We start from the raw sequence: 21,228 nt of genomic DNA on the forward strand, positions 1-21,228 counted from the left end.
TACGGTATGTTGATTTTGAGTTGTTTGAATATTCTCCATACTGATTGCCATAGAGGCTGTACCAGCCTGCAGCCCCACCAGCAGTGGAGTAGGGTTCCCTTTTCCCCGCAACCTCGCCAACAAGTGTTGTTGGTGCTTTTATTCATGTGGGCCAGTCTTACTGGCATTGGGTGGTACCTCATTGATGTTTTAATTTGGATTTCCCTTATTGCCAGGGAACTTGAGCATTTTTTCATATGTTTATTTGCCATTTGGGTTTGTTCCTTTGTGAAGTGTTTGCCCATTTCCCGTGCCCATTTCTTGAGTGGCTTGTTTGTTTTGACATTTTGGTTGTTTTGTAGCTCTTTGTATATTCTGGAGATTAGCCCTCTATCACCTATGTCGTGTGCGAAGATCTTCTCCCATTCTGTGGGTTGCCTTTTTACTTTGTTGATTGTTTCTCTAGCTGTACAGAAGCTTCTTAGTTTGATGAGGTCCCAATTGTTTATTTTGGTCTCGATTTCTACTGCATTTGGAGTCTTTTTTAGGAAGTGAGGGCCTACCCCTAAGTGTTGCAGTGTGTTTCCAACATTTTCTTCCAAATGTTTGAAGGTTTCTGGATGTAGGTTTAGATCTGTTATCCATTTAGATCTGATCTTAGTGTATAGTGAGAGATGTGGATCTATCTTTTTGTTTCTGCAGGCTATTAACCAGTTGTCCCAACAGCATTTATTGAAGAGACCTTCCCATTTGCCTGGATTGTCGTTTGTCTTTTTGTCAAAGATTGTTTGGCTGTACCTGTTTGGGCTCCCTTCTGGTGTTTCTATTCTGCTCCATTGATCTTCCTCTCTATCTTTGTGCCAGTACCAGGCTGTTTTGATAACCACTGCCCTATAGTATGTCCAGAGGTCCGGAACTGTGATTCCCCCTGCTAACTTCCTATTCTTCAGGATGGTTCTGGCTATCCGTGTTTTTTTTGTGTTTCCAGATGAACCTTTGGATCATTGTTTCCAGTTCGATGAAGAATGTTCTGGGCAATTTGATTGGGATTGCGTTGAATGTATATATTGCTTTTGGCTGTATAGACATTTTAATGATATTGATTTTACCTATCCAGGAGCATGGGATGTTACTCCATCTTTTGAGGTCTTGTTCAATTTCTTTTTTAAGTAGTTTGTAGTTTTCTTCAAATAAGTCTCCTACATTTTTGGTTAGATTTATTCCCAGATATTACATACTTTTCTCTGTTATTTTGAATGGTATCTTGCTGGTTAAATCTTTTTCCATCTTGGGGCTGTTCGCATACACTATGGCTGTTGATTTTTGTTCATTAATTTTGTACCCTGCCACTCTACCAAACTCTCGTACAAGTGCTAGGAGTCTCTGTATTGAGTCTCTTGGCTCTTCTACATAAAGAATCATATCATCTGCGTATAGTGAGAGCTTGACTTCTTCGTTTCCCATTTGGATTCCTCTGATTTCTTTTTCTTGTCTTATGGCCTCAGCGAGTACCTCTAGGACTATGTTGAATAGTAGTGGAGAAAGTGGACATCCCTGTCTTGTTCCAGATCTCAGTGGGAAGGGTTCCAGTTTTTCTCCATTCAATATGATGCTGTCGTTGGGTTTTTCATATATTGCTTTGATTATGTTGTGGATTTTTCCATCTATGCCTACCTTGGTTAGGGTTTTTAGTAGGAAGTGGTGTTGGATTTTGTCGAAAGCTTTTTCTGCATCTATTGATACTATCATGTGATTCTTGTTTTTCAGTTTTTGGATGTGGTGTATCACATTTATGGATTTCCGAATGTTGAACCATCCCTGCATTCCAGGGATGAATCCTACGTGATCTGGATGAATGATCTGTCTGATGTGTTTTTGAATTCTGTTGGCTAGGATTTTGTTGAGAATCTTAGCATCAATGTTCATCAAAGAGATAGGTCTGTAGTTTTCCTTCTCTGTTAGTTCTCTGTCTGGTTTTGGGATTAAGGTAATGTTGGCTTCATAGAATGAGTTTGGAAGGGTTGCTTCTTTTTCTATTGCTTTGAAGAGTTTGTAGAGGATTGGGGTCAGTTCTGTTCGGAATGTTTTGTAGAATTCTGTAGTGAAGCCGTATGGGCCTGGGCTTTTCTTTGTTGGGAGGTCTTTAATCACTGATTCAATCTCTGCTTCAGTTATGGGTTTGTTCAGGTCATTTGTTGCCTCTGGGCTAAGTTTTGGCAGGTGGTAGAAGTCTAAGAACTTTTCCATTTCTTGGTGATCTTCTGATTTGTTGGAGTACAGTGCTTTGTAGTAATTTCTAATTATGGCCTTAATGGATGCGGTGTCTGTTGTTATGTTGCCTTTTTCATCTTTGATGCTGTTAATTCTTGCCTTCTCTTGTTTTTTCTTTTTTTCTTTTTTTTTTTTAATTATTTATTATTTAACTTCAGTAATTACATTGTATTATGTGACACAGTTACATAGATACTTGGGTTCTCCCCACCCCTCCCCAAACCCTCCAACAATGGTGGATTCCTCCACCTTGTTGCATAACCACAGTTCTCTTGTTTTTTCTTTGTCAGTCGGGTCAGTGGGGTGTCTATCTTGTTTATTTTCTCAAAAAACCAGCTTTTTGATTCATTGATTTTGTGTATTTTTTTTATTTCTATCTGATTAATTTCCTCCCTTGTTTTGATGATTTCTTGTTTCCTATTGTGTGGGGGGCTCTTCTGCTGTTGTTTTTCCAATTCCTGGAGGTGTGTGTTTAGTTCCTGTATTTGGCGCCTCTCTTGGGCCTTGACATGAGCTCCATTTGCGATGAGTTTACCCCGTAGCACTGCTTTGGCAGTGTCCCACAAATTTTGGAATGTTGTGTCAGAGTTTTCATTGGTTTCCATAAATTTTTTTATCTCATCTTTAATTTCTTCTCTGACCCATTGTTCATTTAATAGCATATTGTTCAGCCTCCAAGAGTTTCTGTATTTCCTTGGGCATTTTGAATTGCTGATTTCCAGTTTCATTCCGTGGTGGTCTGAGAGGGTACATGGTATGATTCCTATCTTTTTGAAGTTATTTAGGTTTGCTTTGTGTCCTATCATGTGGTCGATCCTGGAGAAGGTGCCATGCACTGCTGAAAAAAATGTATAATCTGTGGTCTTAGGGTAAAAAATTCTATAAATATCTATCATGTCCAGTTGTTCTATTGTTTTATGAGCTCTGTTGTTTCTTTGTTGAGTTTTTGTTTTGTTGATCTGTCTATTGTTGTTAGTGGGGTGTTAAGATCACCCACTATTATTGCGTGCATATCTATGTCTCCCCTTAAGTCCGTGAGTAATTGCTTCGCGTAGCTAGGTGCGTTTGAATTTGGTGCATATATGTTCACAATGGTAATTACTTCCTGATGGATCAGTCCCTTCACCAATATATAATGTCCTTCCCTCTCCTTTTTGATGTGTGTCAGATTGAAGTCCACATCATCTGAAATTAAGACAGCTACCCCAGCCTTTTTTTCTCGTCGATTGGCATGAAATATCTGTTTCCAACCTTTCACTTTCAGTTTCTTAGAATCTCTTCTGGTTAGATGTGTCTCTTGTAGGCAACAGATAGTTGGGTGCTGTTTGATAATCCATTCTGTTAATCTATGCCTTTTGATTGGTGAGTTCAGGCCATTTGTGTTGAGAGTTAAAATTGAGAGGTTGTGATTTTGCCCTGCCATACTTGTTTTTGTGGTTGTTGATATCTGTGTAATTGCCCTTCCTTGTGTGGACTTTAGTGGGGAGACCTTCCTGTTTGCCCTCTTTGCTTATGATTCACCTCCTTTTTTTCTGGAATTAGTGCATTTCTAAGGAGATTTTGTAGAGCTGGTTTTGTGCTGGCATATTCTTCTAATTTCTTTTTGCTGTGAAAGTATCTGATTTTGTTCTCAAATACGAATGAGATCTTTGCTGGGTACAATATTCTTGGTTGACAGTTGTTCTGATTCAGGATTTGGAAGATCTTTGTCCATTCTCTTCTTGCTTGTAAGGTCTCTTCAGAAAAGTCAGCCGTGATCCTGATTGGTTTTCCCCGGTATGTGATCTTTTCTCTGCTTCGTACTTGTCTCAGGATTCTTTCTTTGTCTTCGTTGGAGTGGAACTTGAGCACCATATGTCTGGGTGAAGATCGCTTTGGGTCATATCTGCTGGGAGTCCTTTGACCGTCCTGGATTTGGGCTGGGTTCATGTTCCAAGTGTTTTGAAAGTTTTCCTGTATAATTTCGTCGAGCACCATTTGCATTCCTGATTCTTTTTCCGCTCCTTCAGGAAGGCCAATAATCCTAATATTTGATTTTCTGAGGTTGTCTTTCATTTCTTGTATGGTCTTATTGGCTTTGTTCAGACTTGTCTCCAGCTGTTTAATGAACTGGGTGTGTTCGTTTTGTGTGTCTTCCATTTCAGAGATCCTCTCTTCTGCTGTATTTGTTCTGTTGGTTAGTCTCTCAATTTTGTGCTCTAAGTCAAGGATTTTACTTTTCATTTGTTGTATTTCTGCGACTATGTGGTTCTTGAATTCCTTGAAGTCCTCCCAATTCTTCTCATTGTCTCTGACATATTTTAACATTATTTTTTTTGAATTCCTTGTCTGGTAGATCTTCTATGTCTTCATCTCGTATCTCCGAAATAGACCTTGGCTTTTGATCCTTTATTGGTGGGGTGTTGGCTCTCTCATCTGAATCATTACCTTTTCTGGTATTTCTTCCCATTGTGTTAGTGTTTCTTTTTTGAGAGACCTAGGCACCAGTGTGCTGAGGGGTCTCCAAGCACTATCCTGTAGAGATTGGAGTCTGCAGGCGTGGAGTAGCAGGGTGTGGGAATTTTCAAGGCACTTTTGTTGCGTCTCCAGAGCACTGGACCCCAGGGCGCCACTTCCAGGGCCCAGCGGATTCAAAGCTCACTCTCAGCTCGTCCCCTACAGGTATGCTACCACAGGGCGTGGGGGAGTGAAGGCACTCTCTGTGCACGCCCCCTGTGCGCGGGATCACAGGGCTCGGAGGATTCTAGGTGCTTTCTCGGTGTGTCCCCAGTGCCAGGGACTGCAGGGCGTGGAGGTTCCAGGTGCTCTCTGGGAACGCCTCCTGCACGCGGGCCTGCAGTGCCCTCCTGGTGCATCTCCCAAGCACGGGACTATAGGGCGTGGGGTGTTCCAGGTGCTCTCTGGAAGCGCCTCCTGCGCAGGCCCGCCCACCCCAGCGCTTGCAGGGGACTGCCCAGCCCAGAGGCGTGCTCGGTTTCCGGTGGGATAGCACTACCCAGCTGAGTGCCAGACCGCAAAGGCACGGGGGAGTATTCAGTGTGCCTTTTGCCTTCCTCCTCTGCGCACAGGACCGCTGTGCATCACCTCCCAGACAGTTTTGGCAGTTTCAAGACACTCGCCCTGTGTCCCTAGGCGCTGGAGTCTGGGGGGGGGGGGGCGGGGAGATGAGCACCAAGGGTGTTCAGGCTCTGTGCATGCCCCTGGGGGGCCAACTCCCGGAGCCTCCGACCCACCACTGTCCCCACCCAACTCACTCAAACCTCAGGTTCTTGCAGTCTGCCTCTTACTCTGGTGGGAACCCTCGCCGCGGGTGCGTCTCCTGGTGACTGCGTCTGGTGCAGGTCCTGGCGGGTCCCAATGGGACTTGGAGATTGCGGCGGGTGCAGGTCCTGGCGGGGCTTGGCGACTAGGGTGGGCGGATGCCAGCGGGTCCTGATGACTTCGGGTCCTGATGTCTACAGCGGGTGCAGGTCCTGGCGGGTCCTGGCAACTAGGGTGGGCAGGTGCCAGCGGGTCCTGATCACTGCTGGTCCTCACGGCTACAGCGTCTGCGGGTCCTGAGGTCTGCGGGTCGATTGCAGCTCTCAGCGGCTGCACTCAGAGGTGACTCAGCAGGTTAGGAGCGGAAAGCCGTCTTCCCTACCCTTTGTTTTGTTTTTACCTGGTTGCTCTTCCGAGTTGTGTGGATTTTTTTGGCTCCACACTGTCCAGGGAACTTCACGTTCTTCTCCCTGTAGCTCTATGCTGCTCCACTTACGCTTTTGTCGCGTTCTAGCCCTCTCTGTCTGTGAGCTACCTCACAGTCTTCCTCCTATGTCGGCCATCTTGCGAGTCTCTAGGATGACTATTTTGTTGATTTTCTCAAAGAACCAGCTCTTTGATTCATTGATCTTATGTAGTGTTCTTTTGATCTCTATTTGATTTATTTCCTCCCTTGTTTTAGTTATTTCTTTTTTCTTGCAGATATTTTATTGCTTTGCTGCTTTTTTTCCAGTTCCTCCAAATGTATGGTTAACTCATTTACTTGGTGCTTATCTAATTTTTAACATAAGTATTGATTGAGGTGAACTTTCCTCCTAACATTGCCTTGATCATGTTCCATAAGTTTTGATATGTTGTGTTAATGTCTTTATTTGTTTCAAGAATTTTTTAAAGATTTATTTATTTTTTTACAAAGTCAGATATACAAAGAGGAGGAGAGACAGAGAGGAAGATCTTCCGTCCGATGATTCACTCCCCAAATGAGCCACAATGGGCTGGTGTGCGCCGATCCGAAGCCGGGAACCAGGAACCTCTCCCAGGTCTCCCACGTGGGTGCAGTGTCTCAATGCATTGGGCCGTCCTCTGCTGCTTTCCCAGGCCACAAGCAGGGAGCTGGATGGGAAGTGGAGCTGCCAGGATTAGAACCAGCGCCCATATGGGATCCCGGGGTGTTCAAGGCCAGGACTTTAGCCACTAGGCCACGCCGCCGGGCCCTGTTTCAAGAATTTTTAATTTCCTGTTTGATTTCCTCTCTAACCCATTGTTCATTTAGTAGCATATTATTCAGTCTGTAGTTCTTTGCATGTCATCTGGGGTATTTTGACTTATTGGTCTCCAGTTTTACTCCATGATGGCCTGAAGAGATATATGGTATAATTCCATGTTTTGCAAATTTGCTGAGGCTTATTTTGTGGCCTATAACACGGTCAATCATGGAAAAGGTTGCATGTACTGATTAAAAAAAAAGGTGTATTCGCTTTCGGTATGATGAAAGGTTCAGTAGATACCAATCAGGTCCACTTGCTCTAATATCATGGTGAGCACTGTTGTTTACTTGTGGAGTTTTTGTCCTGTAGATCTGTCCATTGATGTTAATGTGGCATTAAGGTCCCCCACTATTATTATATTGGAGTCTATTTCTCCCCTAAATGCATTAATATTTGTTTCACTTAACAGGTGCTCTGGCATTTGGTGCATATACATTTATTATGGTGATCCCTTCCTGTTCAAAAGATCCTTTTATCATTGTGTGGTGTCCTTTTTCATTTCTTGTAATGTTTTTCATGTCAAAGTCTGTATTATCTGAGACTACACCAACTCCTTTGTCCTTTCCATTAGACTGGAATATCTTTTTCCATCCATTCACTTTCAGTTTCACCTATCTTTGTTGATCAGAGGTGTCTCTTGTAGGGATAGACACATGGGTTTTGTTTTTGGATTCAGTCTGCTAATCTAGGACATTTGATTGATGAGTTTCAGCCATTATTTTCAGAGTTAACATGAATAGGTGGTAACTTGGTCCTGTCATTGTAGCAATCAGTTGTTTCTTGTTAATTTAATCTTCTGTTGACCTTTTATTGGGATGTTCTCCACATTTGCCTTTGGTTATGGTATGTGTTATTCCTTTTTTATGTCAAAAGAATATCTGTAAGTATTATTTATAGGGCACGTCTGGAAGAGGCGTATTCTTTGAGCTTTTCTTTACTGTTGAAGAATTTTTTTTCATTTTCAAGGAAAAAGGAAAGCTTTGCTGTGTATGTTATTCTGGAATGACAATTTTTTCCTTTTAGAATCTAGAGTATGTTGTTCCATTCTCTTCTTGCCTATAGAATCTCCTGTGAGAGGTAGCTGTGAGTCTGATTGGGACTCTTGTAAATGTTTATTGATTTTTTCATGTGCATATTTAAGGATCTTTTTCTTATCTTCAATTGAAAAGAGCTTGATTATCAAATGTCATGGTGAAGATCACTTTTGGTCACCCCTGCTGGGCATTCTGTGCCCCTCCCGTTTGTTGTTTCCCAATTCTTTGTCTAGATTAGGGGAATTTTCATTTAATATTTCATTGAACATATCTTTAAACCCAGCTTCTCTTTCTGTGCCTTCTGGAACTCCCATGACTCTTACATTTGTACTTTTAATAATGTCTATTTATTCTTTTTTTTCTTGTCATTCATTCATTTTTTTTTAATTAGTTACATTGCATTATGTGACACAGTTTTATAGGTACTGGGATTCCCCCCATCCCCTCCCCAAACCCTCCCCCCATGGGCTCCTCCACCTTGTTGCATTACCACAGTTCAAGATCAGTTGAGATTCTTTCATTGTAAGCATATATCAAGCATAGATTCCAGCATCTTATTGTCCAGACAAATTCAACGGCTTGTTGGAGAGACCATCTCTGGTGTGAAGGTAGAGCCGGCAGAGTATCATCCCATTCAATTAAAAGCCCCAACATAACATCAACAACAATTTACAATGTTGTGGAATTAATTCTTGAATACTTTATTTAGCTTTACCCAGCTCTGCTCCCAGCTGTTTGATTTTTTTCACATTGTGGCAAGAAATATCTTCCAATTCTGAGTTTCTTTCTTTTGCCTCACTCATTCTATTGTTGAGACTTTCCACTGAATTTTTAGTTTGCTCTATTGCATCCTTCATTTTTGACATAACAGCTTTCATTTGATTCATTGCTTTTTCCTGTATAACATATTCCTTAAATCCGTTGAATTCCTGTATGTGTTTCTCATTGTTGATAAATTTATAGCAAATTTTTACAGTTCATTATCCCCCTTTTCCTCAGTGTCTTACTCACTTAATTTTGAGGTTGGCAGAGGCTTTTGCTCCTTTGCAGGGGAGCCTTCAGTAATATTCATTGTGTCCCTGTCTCTTCTTTTTTTCTTGGTCATTGTTATTCTGGTTAGCAGATTCCTCTTCTAGGGCTGGTTTCTAAGCTGTGTTGCCCATGGTCTACAGGTCATTTTTTATTAATTGTGTCTGGCTCCCGGTTCTTTGTTTGCAGTCATTTGTGCCACACCCTCCAGCATGTTTCAGTACCAGACTCTTGTGCAAGGTGTCTACCATGTTCTCCGTAGCCCCAGCTCCTGGCTCACCCACACTCTCCAACCCCTGTGATTCTACTCTGTGGCTTCACCCTTACCTGCATAGCCTTTCTCTCACTCTTGGCTCCAGCAACCCCAGGATTAGTGAGACACCAGCTATCTTAATCATCTGGTTTTGGTCTTGCTGGAGCCTGCTGGCCTTTAGGTTTCAGGACTCCCTGCAGCTATTTTGGTTTGAACCTGTAGGATGCCAACCTGGTACTGATTTCCCTGTGGGACCAATCCAATATGTTGAGCCAGAATTGATTTCCCTCGTGGCTTAGCACATGCGCAGCTCATTAATCCTCTCAGCCTTTGTCATAGTGCACAGAACTGTGCCTGATTGCTCCTGCCTTAGTACATACAAAGCTCACTGGAGTCTTAGTTGTCGTAAACAAAATGGCACTCAGTTAGGCATTGGTGGGATTTGAGCCATGAAATCCATCCTGTTCCTGCACTGCCACTTGGGGTCTGTTACTCCCTCTCTGCTTGTGACCAGATCAAACAAGCCAGGAGAATCGGCAGTTCTTTACCTTAGTTCACCTCCTGATCTGGTGAACTCCCCTTCCAGCGTGGTTGTTAGTAGAACACTGGTTATTGATTGCTGACAGCTGACTGCCGCTGGTGTGTCTGGTCAACTCAACACTGCTCTGTTGTCCTTGATGCTTCCTGGTGCCTGTGGGTGACTGACACTGGCCTGTCCTCTCCTAGTTCCTGAAATCCGTTTTCTCTGCTTCACCATGGCTAGTTATTCTCTGTCAATTTAAACCTGCCTCTCTCTATATCACCATTTTGCCAACCTCCTTCATATTATTACAATCGTATAGTCTTTCAGTGACAGTCACAAGTTTGATGTTCTGCAATTTAAGTTTACCTTGGGTATAGGCAACAGTAGAAAATCTAGAATCATGCTGTCCAGGTATACTTAACTGTTTCATATAGTCTTCCTTTTGTTTGTGAGTAGAGATGCATACTGCAACTTATATTCACTTTCCGATTTGTTAGTCTCCATTTTACAGCTCATCTATAAGAATATATACCTGTTTATTTATGTGTCTATTTTTTTTTTGTATTTTGCATGAGGTTTGCCTTATATCAGAGAGAACACATGGTGTTTGTGTTTTTGGGATTGGCTTATTTCATTGAGCATAATGGTGTCCAGTTGGAATAATTATTTTGTTGCAGTGGTTTCTAAACTGTCTCTTATTAGCCGTATCTCTCCATTATAGTGACCTTACTACTTCCTGTGCCTAAAATGCCTTAGTGATCCCTAATTACCTTCACTGTGAAATTCATACTCCTTAAGTGTTAGAACACCTTTCATGGTTTTGCCTTGGTTCACTCTTTAGTTTTATCTTTTGCCCCTGTTTTATTATTTTTATTTTGTTCTTTTAATTCTGTTCCCTTGGCTTATCCTCTTCCTCTTTATCTAGGTTTGTTATAGGTCAGCTTTCTTCCAGGAAATATTCCCTGATCTTCCAGGTCAGGATTCCTGCATTCAGAGACCACATTAGCCTTGATCTGTTTCCTGATGCTTAGTATTTATTGAATAAATTTGTGGGCAGGTAGTACTTCTCAGATGTTTTCACTAATATTAAAAAAAAAACACTTAACCCGTGATAGCACAAAGATAATGAAGTTTTGCATTTTGTTTTCTAAAATTTCAGTAAATTTTCTTATTTTATTCATTTAAGATAAAATTTTCCTTATTAAGTTATGTATTATCTTTGTAAATCTCCAACTAAGATCTGTCATCACAACATTCAATTTTACTTTTGTCTTATCATTTCTTTGCCTATTATGTTTCTTTCTGATTGTTAAATTATTTCTTCAGCTGAATAATTAATGCTAATTTGCTTGCTAGTGGTCCTTAACATGCAGCATGACTCATTTCTTTGCAAAGAAAACTTTGTTTATGAAATTATGCCTTGTTGTATTGACTTAAAACTTGCATTTACAGGTTCTAAGAACCAGCACATAAACTTCTACCCACTTGATTTTGCTCCAGAACTACCACATGTGTTTATTGGTTGCTCAGTTTCTTTCTCTCTCTGTAGTTGAAACTGAAGAATTATAGTTCTTTCGCAAAGCTTTTAACATAAGTTTTCATTACATTTCAAATATGTTTGCTCTTACTATATCTGACATAGAATTAGAGGAAAAAAAGATACCACTTTCCAACGAGAAGGAGTATAAAGTGGTATCTTTTTAAAAATCTATTCTCTGTAAATCTGCCTTACCAATAAAACAAAAGAATTTTTTTAAAAAGAAAGATACCAGTTTGTAAATGATGCCCTACATTTTGTATTTAGTGTGCATCAAGAGTACAAGGGAATAATCCTTAACATTCAAATTGCTATATTCAAGAAGGGGTTCAAAATGAATTGTGGGCTTGTCATCATTGACTCATGTCTGCTGGATCCTTTTGTTTATTTGAGAAGAAAACAAGATCAATTGTTGAGGTATGTGAGTCTATGTGTTCAAGCATGGTAAGTGTGTATGTCTCGAACCATTCGGTATTTTCCAGAAAAAGCTGTTTTTTTTTTTTTTTTTAACATGCAATAACTGTGGAGGGAGAAGGTGTTTAGAATGAGTAAAACTTGCATCTCTTCGAGGGAGTTAGATGGCATAATGTCATCCTTTAGGAGGAAGGTGATATCGAAGGGACCTGCTTTTGTTTATCATGATTCTGAAGATTTCGAACTTCATCCTGAAGTAACAGTATCTGAAACTGTGATTAATATTACAGATTGACTAACTAGAAAATTCTCCAGCAGTTGGTGTTGAATTTTCAAAATGTTAGAGTGGTTCCACAATGAAGAAGCTACTGAAAAGGAAGACTGGAAATTACTGAAAATTAAAGGAGAGGAAGAAAAATCCTTAGATATCATCCATGCCATTTCTTACTTTAGTAGTTCTGCACTCATATACACACATTGAATAAGCAGGAAAGGTTTCAATCACTTTACTGTAATTTTTGCTCAAAAAATGACTCTGCTTTGCTCTAAAGATTGGTCGAAGCTCTATTAGAATTGAAATTTTGAAACCTCAGAGAATACTGTCCTTTAAGAATCTTCTAGAAGATATTTGATAGCATTTTTATATTAAGCATTTAGTTTAAATGTGTTATTGTAAGTACATTAAATATTAATTCCTAGTATTAAGTATATAGCTTAAATATGTATTTGGTTTTCCACACTTGTAAAAACCTGTTTCTTTTTTTCCCCATTTATTTCAGATTGATTTAGATTTCTATTGTTATATTTCAGTGAAACTTGTTTATTACATTACTTATTATAAATATAGTCTTAATCTGTTGGCGGTTTGAATTGTGGAACAAATTGTGTAGCATCTATTTTATTTTTCTGGCCGAGTAGCTGTTTCACTGAAGGAATTTCCCCCCTAAAATCAAAGGTAATCTTCCATATCATTGCCATCTGTGTCTTCTGCTCTGGTTTTTCTCTGTTACTCAGTGATAAATTACGTCACTTATCAGGGAAAACTCTTTTTTATGGTTGTTTTTTTATAATCCAGAGTTAATATCTATGTTATTGAATTCTTTTTTGATGTTTATCTCATCTTTCCAGTTTTGTTTCATTCATCTATTAAATCCCTTTTATCATCCCTTAGTTCATGTATGGGCTGTTTGTATCTAGGAACCAAATTAATGCAAGGGTGACTAAGAAGAAGAAGAAGCACACAAATGTTGCATATAACTGGGAATCCTCCAAGAGACTGGAGTCCAAAGAATTGAGGAAAGCAAAGATCTTTTATGCTTTTTAGGCTAAGAGCAATACATTTGTGAAGTAGTAACAAGGCAAATGGAACCCTAAGCAATGGTAATAAATTCTAGGAATTTTACTAAGAGCTGTACTGGAGGTGAGAAAGGTATTATAAGATGTGGGTAACTGCAGTGAATTTATTTATTGAGCTTTATTATAGCCCCATTACCAGTCTGTAGTGATTAATGCTATTTTTCTGTTCTGATAGGGGGAAAGGGATCCCTCCCAGAATAATTTTTATGGCTTTTTGCACACAGGAAAAGACATATCAAATGACCCTTTCTGAAGTGAAGAGTTCATCAGGTGATTTCAGCTTAAAATAGTGTATTTTGAGATAATACATGCTTCATTCCTTTTATATAATATTAAAAAATTTGAAGTGAGTTTTTATTTGTAGAAGTAATTGATATGATATAAATGGACATTTAAACATATCAAATTAATTTTTTATGTTCATAACTGAAAATCACTAAGAAGTATCTATATCCAAAGTAAAGCAAATTCTAGAATTTTTCTAATTAAATTTTTGTAATTAAAACTTAGAAAGAAAGCAGGTGTTTCTTTTAAATGAACGGTGACTTTTCATCTAGTTCACATTTGGTCAGGAGGTAGAATTTCACCTATTCAATGAATTATTAAAATGTCCATGACATGGAATAGAGGCCTATGTTTCATGCCCAGCAGGACAAATCAGCAGTACAACCCTGTAATACAAATTGTAAGTTGTTGCTTTTTATCCTTTATTTTATATAAAAAAGTATTGTGTGAAACAGATACTTTTGTTTAATTTTACATTTAAAATATGAGTATGATAGTCTTTAAATTTTAGAAGTTGCTATAACTTGTTTTGGTACAGATAAATTTTAAAGTGTTATTGTGATAAAAGTAAATCAAAACTGAAATGTCTTTCACACAGTTATTTTAATGTAATTTTTTGATATTTTCCCCAGAAACCTCACATGGACAATGTTCTTTTGTTATAGAATTAATGTGGAACTTAAATGAATTCTGTAATGCTTTCAAAGTCAAAATGGATTTTCCTTGCTTTGACTTTTATAGGACTATAATTTTATAATTTTCTTTTAATGGCCTACTTACCTATAGAGATTAAAATTAATTTTGCCACTATTAGTAAAGATCGGTTTTAAAAATAGGTTTGGTATTTGTAAATACATATTGATTTCTAAATATAAAGATCACTAGCAAAACCAATGTAATATGTATAATACAATCATTAATCTTAAACAAACTAAGCTTTCTAAGATTAAGATTTAGATTAGATTTCTAAACTAAGATTTCCTGGTGGATATTACACCTGCTACTCTTTTTGACTTTGCACTGTGGTCCTTGGTTAATTCAATTCATGTGGATCATATAGCTCAGAGTTCAGTTACATTCTGTATGGAACAATATGGCTGAATATTAAGCTTACTATTCTAAATACTTTTAGTTCTTAAATTATCATTTATTAGCTTTCCTAATGTGGCATATGACAGGATATGTTATTGATGTTTTTTGTTTCTAGATGTAGCTCTACAGTTATTGTTGGAAGTATCTGAAAGGAAATTATGATTTCAAGTAAGCTGAAATCATTTAACATATGATAAGTATTTTCTTATAAGGTATGTAGTAAGCTGTGTGACCTAAGTTCCCTTAATTTTTTATATGCAGGTTGGTATTTAAGACCATGGCCTCTGGGGTTGAAATATTTAAGTTCAAATCCTGGTTTTCTTCTAAGTATTTGTGACTTTGGCCAAGTTAATTACTCCTTGGGGTGCAATCCACCAATCCAAAGAATAAGATAATAATACGACAGTGCTTTTGGACATTCCTTTTTAAGAATGAAAGTGATGTGGGAAGCAGGGGCCAGCGCTTTATAGTGTGGTTCAGGACTCATTTACCCAATTCACATCTAGATTGTGTAGCTGAAGTAATTTTAAGATATTGGGCATTTTATTTATCCTTTCTTCTTCTTCTTTTAAAATACCCTTTCTTAAGAGCCTTAATATTTTTGTCTGTGAAATTCAGTTGTGGTAAAAATTAAATGAGATAGTGGTTGTGAAACACTTGAAACTGTCTGTGGTAGATAATAAACACTCTTTACAGTTTTAGTTTCTTAATATAGTTATAAATTGGTCTTAGTTTTATCATTCACATTACAGTTTGTAAACTTAGGTGATAGAAAAACAGCGCCTTAATGGATTGGGGTTATTACCTACATTCAATAAATTTAACTCTTTACATGTGATGTATTAACCTAAAGAAATTATTGATTGTGCTTTTAAATGGATACTTTAAAGGCATTCCTTAAAGAGTAGTATGTGTTTTAAATAAATTTGCTTGCCCACAGTGAATAATCTAATTCATTAAAACACTAGCGTTATAGATAAATTAGTCATATTCTTGGAAATATTTATGCATAATGTCTTTTTTTGGTAAAAAAAAAAAAAACCATTTAATTGTTGCCCACAGGAGATACATCTCACCAACAAAGATCAGAGGAAATTATATCTCATGGATTTTGATGTTTTTTTAGTTCCATTTCTTCAAAACACTTTCTCATTAAATTCTTCAGTGGCTCATAGATCACACAGCAGCATCATTTTCTTCAAGAAGATTCTTGACTTTCTTTTTCATTTTTTCAGCAGCACATTAGTCATTCAGTAGCATGTTATTCAACTTCATGGAATTTTTAATTTCTTTTTTTTTCCCTGTTGCTGATTTTGTATTGTGGCTTTTCATTTAAGGGGATGTACAATAGTTGTAATGGAGACTATCAATACCCAGCATGTTATTGTATGGCATTGTAAATTTCTGTTTTTTTTCCTGTTGTTGAGTTTGTATTGTGGCTTTTCATTTAAAGGAATGCATAGTAACTGTAATGGAGACCATCATATCCAGATATGAGGATACAATGCAGTATGCATCTCTACTTCCAGATCAAAGACGGACTCCAATGAAACTGTTAACTATATCTTGACAATAGGATGCAGGACTCTCTGCCATTGTCCATGTCCACAGTGATGGACATATCCTACAGTAGTGAAACAGGGGAACTCAGTGGTGGTGGGGTAGTGGGCTTTGGGAGGGGGTAAGTGAAATCCCAGGGCCTATGGAACTGTATGATAAAGTGATAATAATAATAAAAAAAGGAAGTTAAAAAAAGAGAGATGCAAATAGAGTACCAGTCTCTTGACTTTGGCCTGACCCGGCCCTGGATGCTGTGGGCATGTAGAAGATGTCCTGTGCCACCACCTATGCCCCCTGTCTTACTTCCTTTTGATTAGAAACTTATTTATTGATTGAAAAAAAACTTTACTTCGAGAAGAGCATTTAGTTTAGGACCTAAGATATATTTATGCATGATGTCTTTATAAGAAAATATATACTGGAAGTAGGAGACTAGGGAGAAAGTCCCATCATAAACTGATTGAAATTATGTTTTTTATTAGCCAGGTTATATTAGTATGATTTAATTTTTATTGCAATGCAGAGTTTGTGTCCTTTTAAATTTTACTGTATTTTCTTCTTTAGTTTTGTGCACAGGTGAGATTAACCAATTGCTTTTATACTCAGAACTGTTTACTGGACATTTGCTTGTATCCTGTCCCTTGAGGTAAAATAAAGATGAAACATTGAAATGTGAAGGTTTATTTTTTTAAAAAAAGAATTATTTATTTGAAAGGTAGAGTTAGAGAGGGAGAGACAGAGATCTTACGTTCGCTGATTTACTCTTCTGATGGCCAGAATCTAGAGCTGGACCAAGCTGAAACCAGAAGCCTGAATCCCCACCCAGGTGTCCCATTTAGGTGACAGAGCTCCCAGTACTTGGGTTGTCTTCCACTGCCTTCCCAGGCACATTAGCAGGGAGCTGGGTCAGAAGAGCAGGTGCCAGGATTCAAAGCTTGTATGGGACCTGACATTGCAGGAGGCATTAACTCACCACGCCACACATACCAATCTGGTTTTGGCTATTCTGTTGAAAATGTTACTTTGCTTCCTACCCTTAACCATATTACTGTTTTAAGATTATAAATACATAAAATAGCTTAAATTGAATGTAGAAAATTGGCACTTGGTTGTTGAGTAAAGAGGGAGCCACATGGCTAATAGATTTACAGAAAGTACATTGTTTCTTTCCTGAGTGAAGGAGGCTTTTTAAAAATTTGTTCCAAGTCACAATATATATTTATCTAAAAATTTCTAATCTAGGAGACATACTGTTATTAAAACTAGCACCTATATTTGCCAGTTTGATTTTGTAAGTGAGTCAAGTGTTTCACATGGGATCAAGGAGCAGAAGGGAAAAATCCCAAATGTTTGTTAATTAATCTCTCTTGAAAATACCTTCCTCATCTTTCGTTCTCTGAAATACTCTGTTGTCATTTCCTGTGTCAGATGTCAAAAACCAAACTAATTCTATATTACTCGTCTTTTGTAGCACTCTTTTTTCTCTATACCCTGAACAGAATATCTTCTTTAGTTTTTCCTTTTCATTAGTAATATTAATGATATTACCATTGTCCAGTCATTCACACTAGAAACTTTAAAATGCTTCTTCTGTTTTTCCCTCAGTCTCTACTCCAAGTTGATTGAGTCATTAACAGTTTTCTTTAAGACTTGCATTCACTTCTCTGCCACCACTGGTGCATCATATTTTGTTGTAATAGCCAAATTTTCTAAATGCTCTTTAAAATATATATATATATATATATATATATATATATATATATATATATATATATCTTTATATGAAAGCAGATTGAGAGAGAAGGCAAGAGAGACAGAGATGTCTACACCTACTGGTTCACTCCCCAAATGGCCAACAACAGCCAGGGAGTTGGGATGAAGTCAGGAAGCAGGTGGTTCGTCAGGGTCTCCCATGTAGATACAGGGGCCTCAGAACTTGACACATTCTCTTGTGTTTATTGAAGCCATTAACAGGGATCCGGTTTGAAAGTAGAGCAGCCAGGATGCAAACTGGTGTCCATAGGAGATGCTTGCATCTCAGCCTTGATACTACAATTGCTGGCCCCTGTATTTTTAACCAGTATAGTTCTACAAGGTAACCTTGCAATCACATTACTCCCCAACAAACAAAATCCTCAGGATGATACTCAAGGTTTATTGGTGGTTTGGAACTTGCTTTCATCTCTACTTATACTTCTTATATATACTTGATTTTTTCCTATTGATTCCTTTATTCACAAATGTTCATATGAGATCTTCAAAAAGTCAATGGAAAAGATGTATAATGAATATACTCTGCATAGTTTTCAAATTTCTTCCCCAAAGCAAATGTTTTTAATTCCATTTTCCACTAGCTTGCTGACATGCCATCTTATATGTAGATCACGGTTCTGTGCTCAGCGCTTTGAGGATGGGGAGCTCAATGTGAAGGCTGCGGCTGGTGCCACTTAGTTCAATAGGCACACTGTTTTTTCTGTGGCCAGGCCTTGTCATTTGTCTGCTAAATGTAATAAAGTTTTTATTAAACTTTCATACACTACTTAAGTACCATCTCCTTCTTAAAGCATTTAGTGACTTGCTCAGGTAGTATTTCTTTTTTGTGTTTCTTGTAATTCACATTTATATCTCCATCGTAAGTACTATATTACATTTATAATTACTTGTTTGTAGTTGACCCTTTCCACAAGCTTAATTAAGATGGGAAGTAGGAAGCCAAAAGAGAAACACAGATGAGGATTGAGGCAGCAGATGGGGAGAGGTGAGGGGAGGAGTGAGTGAGCCTAGGAATCCATCAGTGCCTAGGGACAGACAGGGACCAGGTGGGTGTGAGCCCTGACTCATCCGCTTAGAAAGGGATCATGTGCGGGAGACCAGCTCCAGCTGAGTTCGGAACTCACGGAAGATGTGTGGAGTCGGTTTTTTTTTTCTTAAGAGCTAAAGAGAAAAGATGGATCAATATAATTTATGACCATAATGGACAATGCAAGAAAGCTGTTCTCTTTATTTGTATGGAAAAACTCATAAGCTTTTGCACAGACTTTTTACATCATGGTCAAATAGGTGTTTCCAAAGATAATTCTGCATTTGTGTCACTTTAAAGAAGGCCATTAGCCATTCTGACCTTGCAGCCAGTAATGTCTCAACTGGCAGCACATATTAATTAGTAATACACTCCTGCTATATTTCTCCTTCTACAACTTATCACTTAAGGGAAAAATATATATTGCAAAGGGAAAAACGTAAAGATCAGAAACAAAAAGCTTTAAATGTAAATTACCACTACAACCACAGGCTTAGCAACTCTTTAATTAGTTTGAAAGCATGTTTTACAATGTTAGTACAAACATCCTTGAGCTCCTCCAGCCAAAGGGTCATAGGAATGACCAAGGCAGCATAACTTGTTAAAGGCCTGCTTACCAAGACATTGTTAATGACATTAGTTCCTAAGCTCACATCCGTTACAGAGACCATCTCACAAGGGCAAACAACAATGCATCAACAGATTTCAGTGGTAGTTGAGTGAAATTGCATTGAAGTAGCTGGAGGGACATCTGTCAGGTCTTGCTGTATAGCTGGAAGCTGCTTGTGGACTTGCCAGTGGAGAGCTCTTCTCTTCACATCTTTGTGTGTCCCAATGACACAAAATCTGGGAGGCCTCAGCTTCCAATAATCACGTGGTTTCGTACTTCTATATCTCAGTTTATGATGGCGATAACAATAGTATAGTTGTGAAGATTAAATGAGTTAATAGTTGTTAAGTGCTTAAAACAGTAAATAGCACATTTATGTTACTTTTTTTTCCTTTTTTAGCAGTGACTAGTTTCTTAAAGTAATATGAGCTAGTTTTTCCTCATTTAGTTTCTCAAGGGGTGGGAGATTTGCTGGTTGTATAACACCCAATCCTTAAGGCATTAACTTTCTGAGTGTGTTTGGAGCATAAACATTTGCCATGATGCGTTGTAATATTGAAGTACTGCCTTCTTTGGCCTCTTCGTACCGGATTCATCCTGATTCTGGCCTTACTGCCTGTTCACAATGTTCCTGATAAACCTGCAGTTTTCATTTTTACCCCAGCTTCTCACTTGGTGCACACCACTATTTGTACATCAGAAAACATAGCTTCATTGTTGGCAGTTTTGTTTTCTCTCCTGGCGCTCTATGCTCTACTTTGATGGCAGAAGAGTCCAGACTGGTGTCTGGGACTAACTTCTGGTGGTAACAGTGAGGCCCATTTCTCAGCACCAGCCTGGTATCCATGCAATGCCCCTGCCATTCTCTCCTGCCACTCTCTGTACTCGGGGTTCCTCCTTTAAATATCACGCTCTGCTCCCCTTCTGCAACAGCACAGTTGGCCCAGCTTTTGAGTAGTCTGTAATGTCATAACCCGGTTTCCCATCTACACATAAGGTATGCCTAGGTTTCACAAATAACAAGCTGTGAAATTTAAAGCACTGTTCCTTAACCAGTTGGACATCCTTTTCTTTCTCAACAGACCTTTCTTTCTCATAGTTGTGGAAGCTGGGAGTCTGAGTCTGCTGGTCAGCCGAGGTCTTAGAAGAGCTCTCCTGGGGCTGGCAGAGAGTTATCTTTTCAGCAGAGAGGGGAAGGCATGAGCTCCCTCATGCTTTACATGTTTTTTCTTTAAAATGTATTTATTTGAAAGATAGAGTGAGCGATAAAGATGGGGAAACAGAATTGGCCCATCCAAGAGGGTCATTCCTTCAATGGCCATAACAACCAGGGCTGGATAGGTGAAAGGAACCAAGAACTCCATCCTGGTCTCCCGCATGTGTGGCAGGGATTCAACACTCAAGCCATATTCTACTGCTTCACAAACAGTATCTTAATCCACTGTTCAGCAACACAACAAGTGACCTTGCTACTGACAAATGAGTTGGATGCTAAAATACTCTGGCTCTTCTGATTGAAGAACCTTGGAGGAGATAACTGTAGGTTACTGCTTGAGCTATGGAGAAAGCATGGGATTCATTTTCAATTTGTGCTGAATAGTATGTGTAAGATGCTGGAGATACAAAACGTCACTCTTATAACAAAGTTTCTTTGGATGATTTCATGTATTGAAACCAAATTCTCTTAAGCATCCAGTAGCTCATCAGAGAGAAGTCTCATTCAGTTTCTGTAGTGAACAATGATCTCCCAGCTCTGGGACTTCATACATGTTATTCCTTGTGGAAGAGAGTTAAATTGGATGATGACTGGTTGTTCAAATGCAGTCCAGCAGCCCCTAGTGAACTTTCAGAAAGCAGTGGGCTTTTGACACTGAGTAAGTGTTCTGTGGTTCTCATGGTCCCTTTTCTCCAGTTGTTGCCTTTGTTGCGCTTTATTTTAATGGCTTGCAACAGATT

General features: G+C 38.7%; 1 protein-coding gene across 2 annotated transcripts in view; it reads left to right on the top strand.

The window, feature by feature from the left end:
• Nucleotides 1-21,228, top strand: part of SYT14 (synaptotagmin 14) — a 182,433-nt gene that overhangs the window by 57,746 nt on the left and 103,459 nt on the right. The window lies entirely within an intron of this gene.

The sequence above is a fragment of the Ochotona princeps genome, chromosome 10 (assembly GCF_030435755.1).
Source record: "Ochotona princeps isolate mOchPri1 chromosome 10, mOchPri1.hap1, whole genome shotgun sequence".
Taxonomy (NCBI): Eukaryota; Metazoa; Chordata; class Mammalia; order Lagomorpha; family Ochotonidae; genus Ochotona; species Ochotona princeps.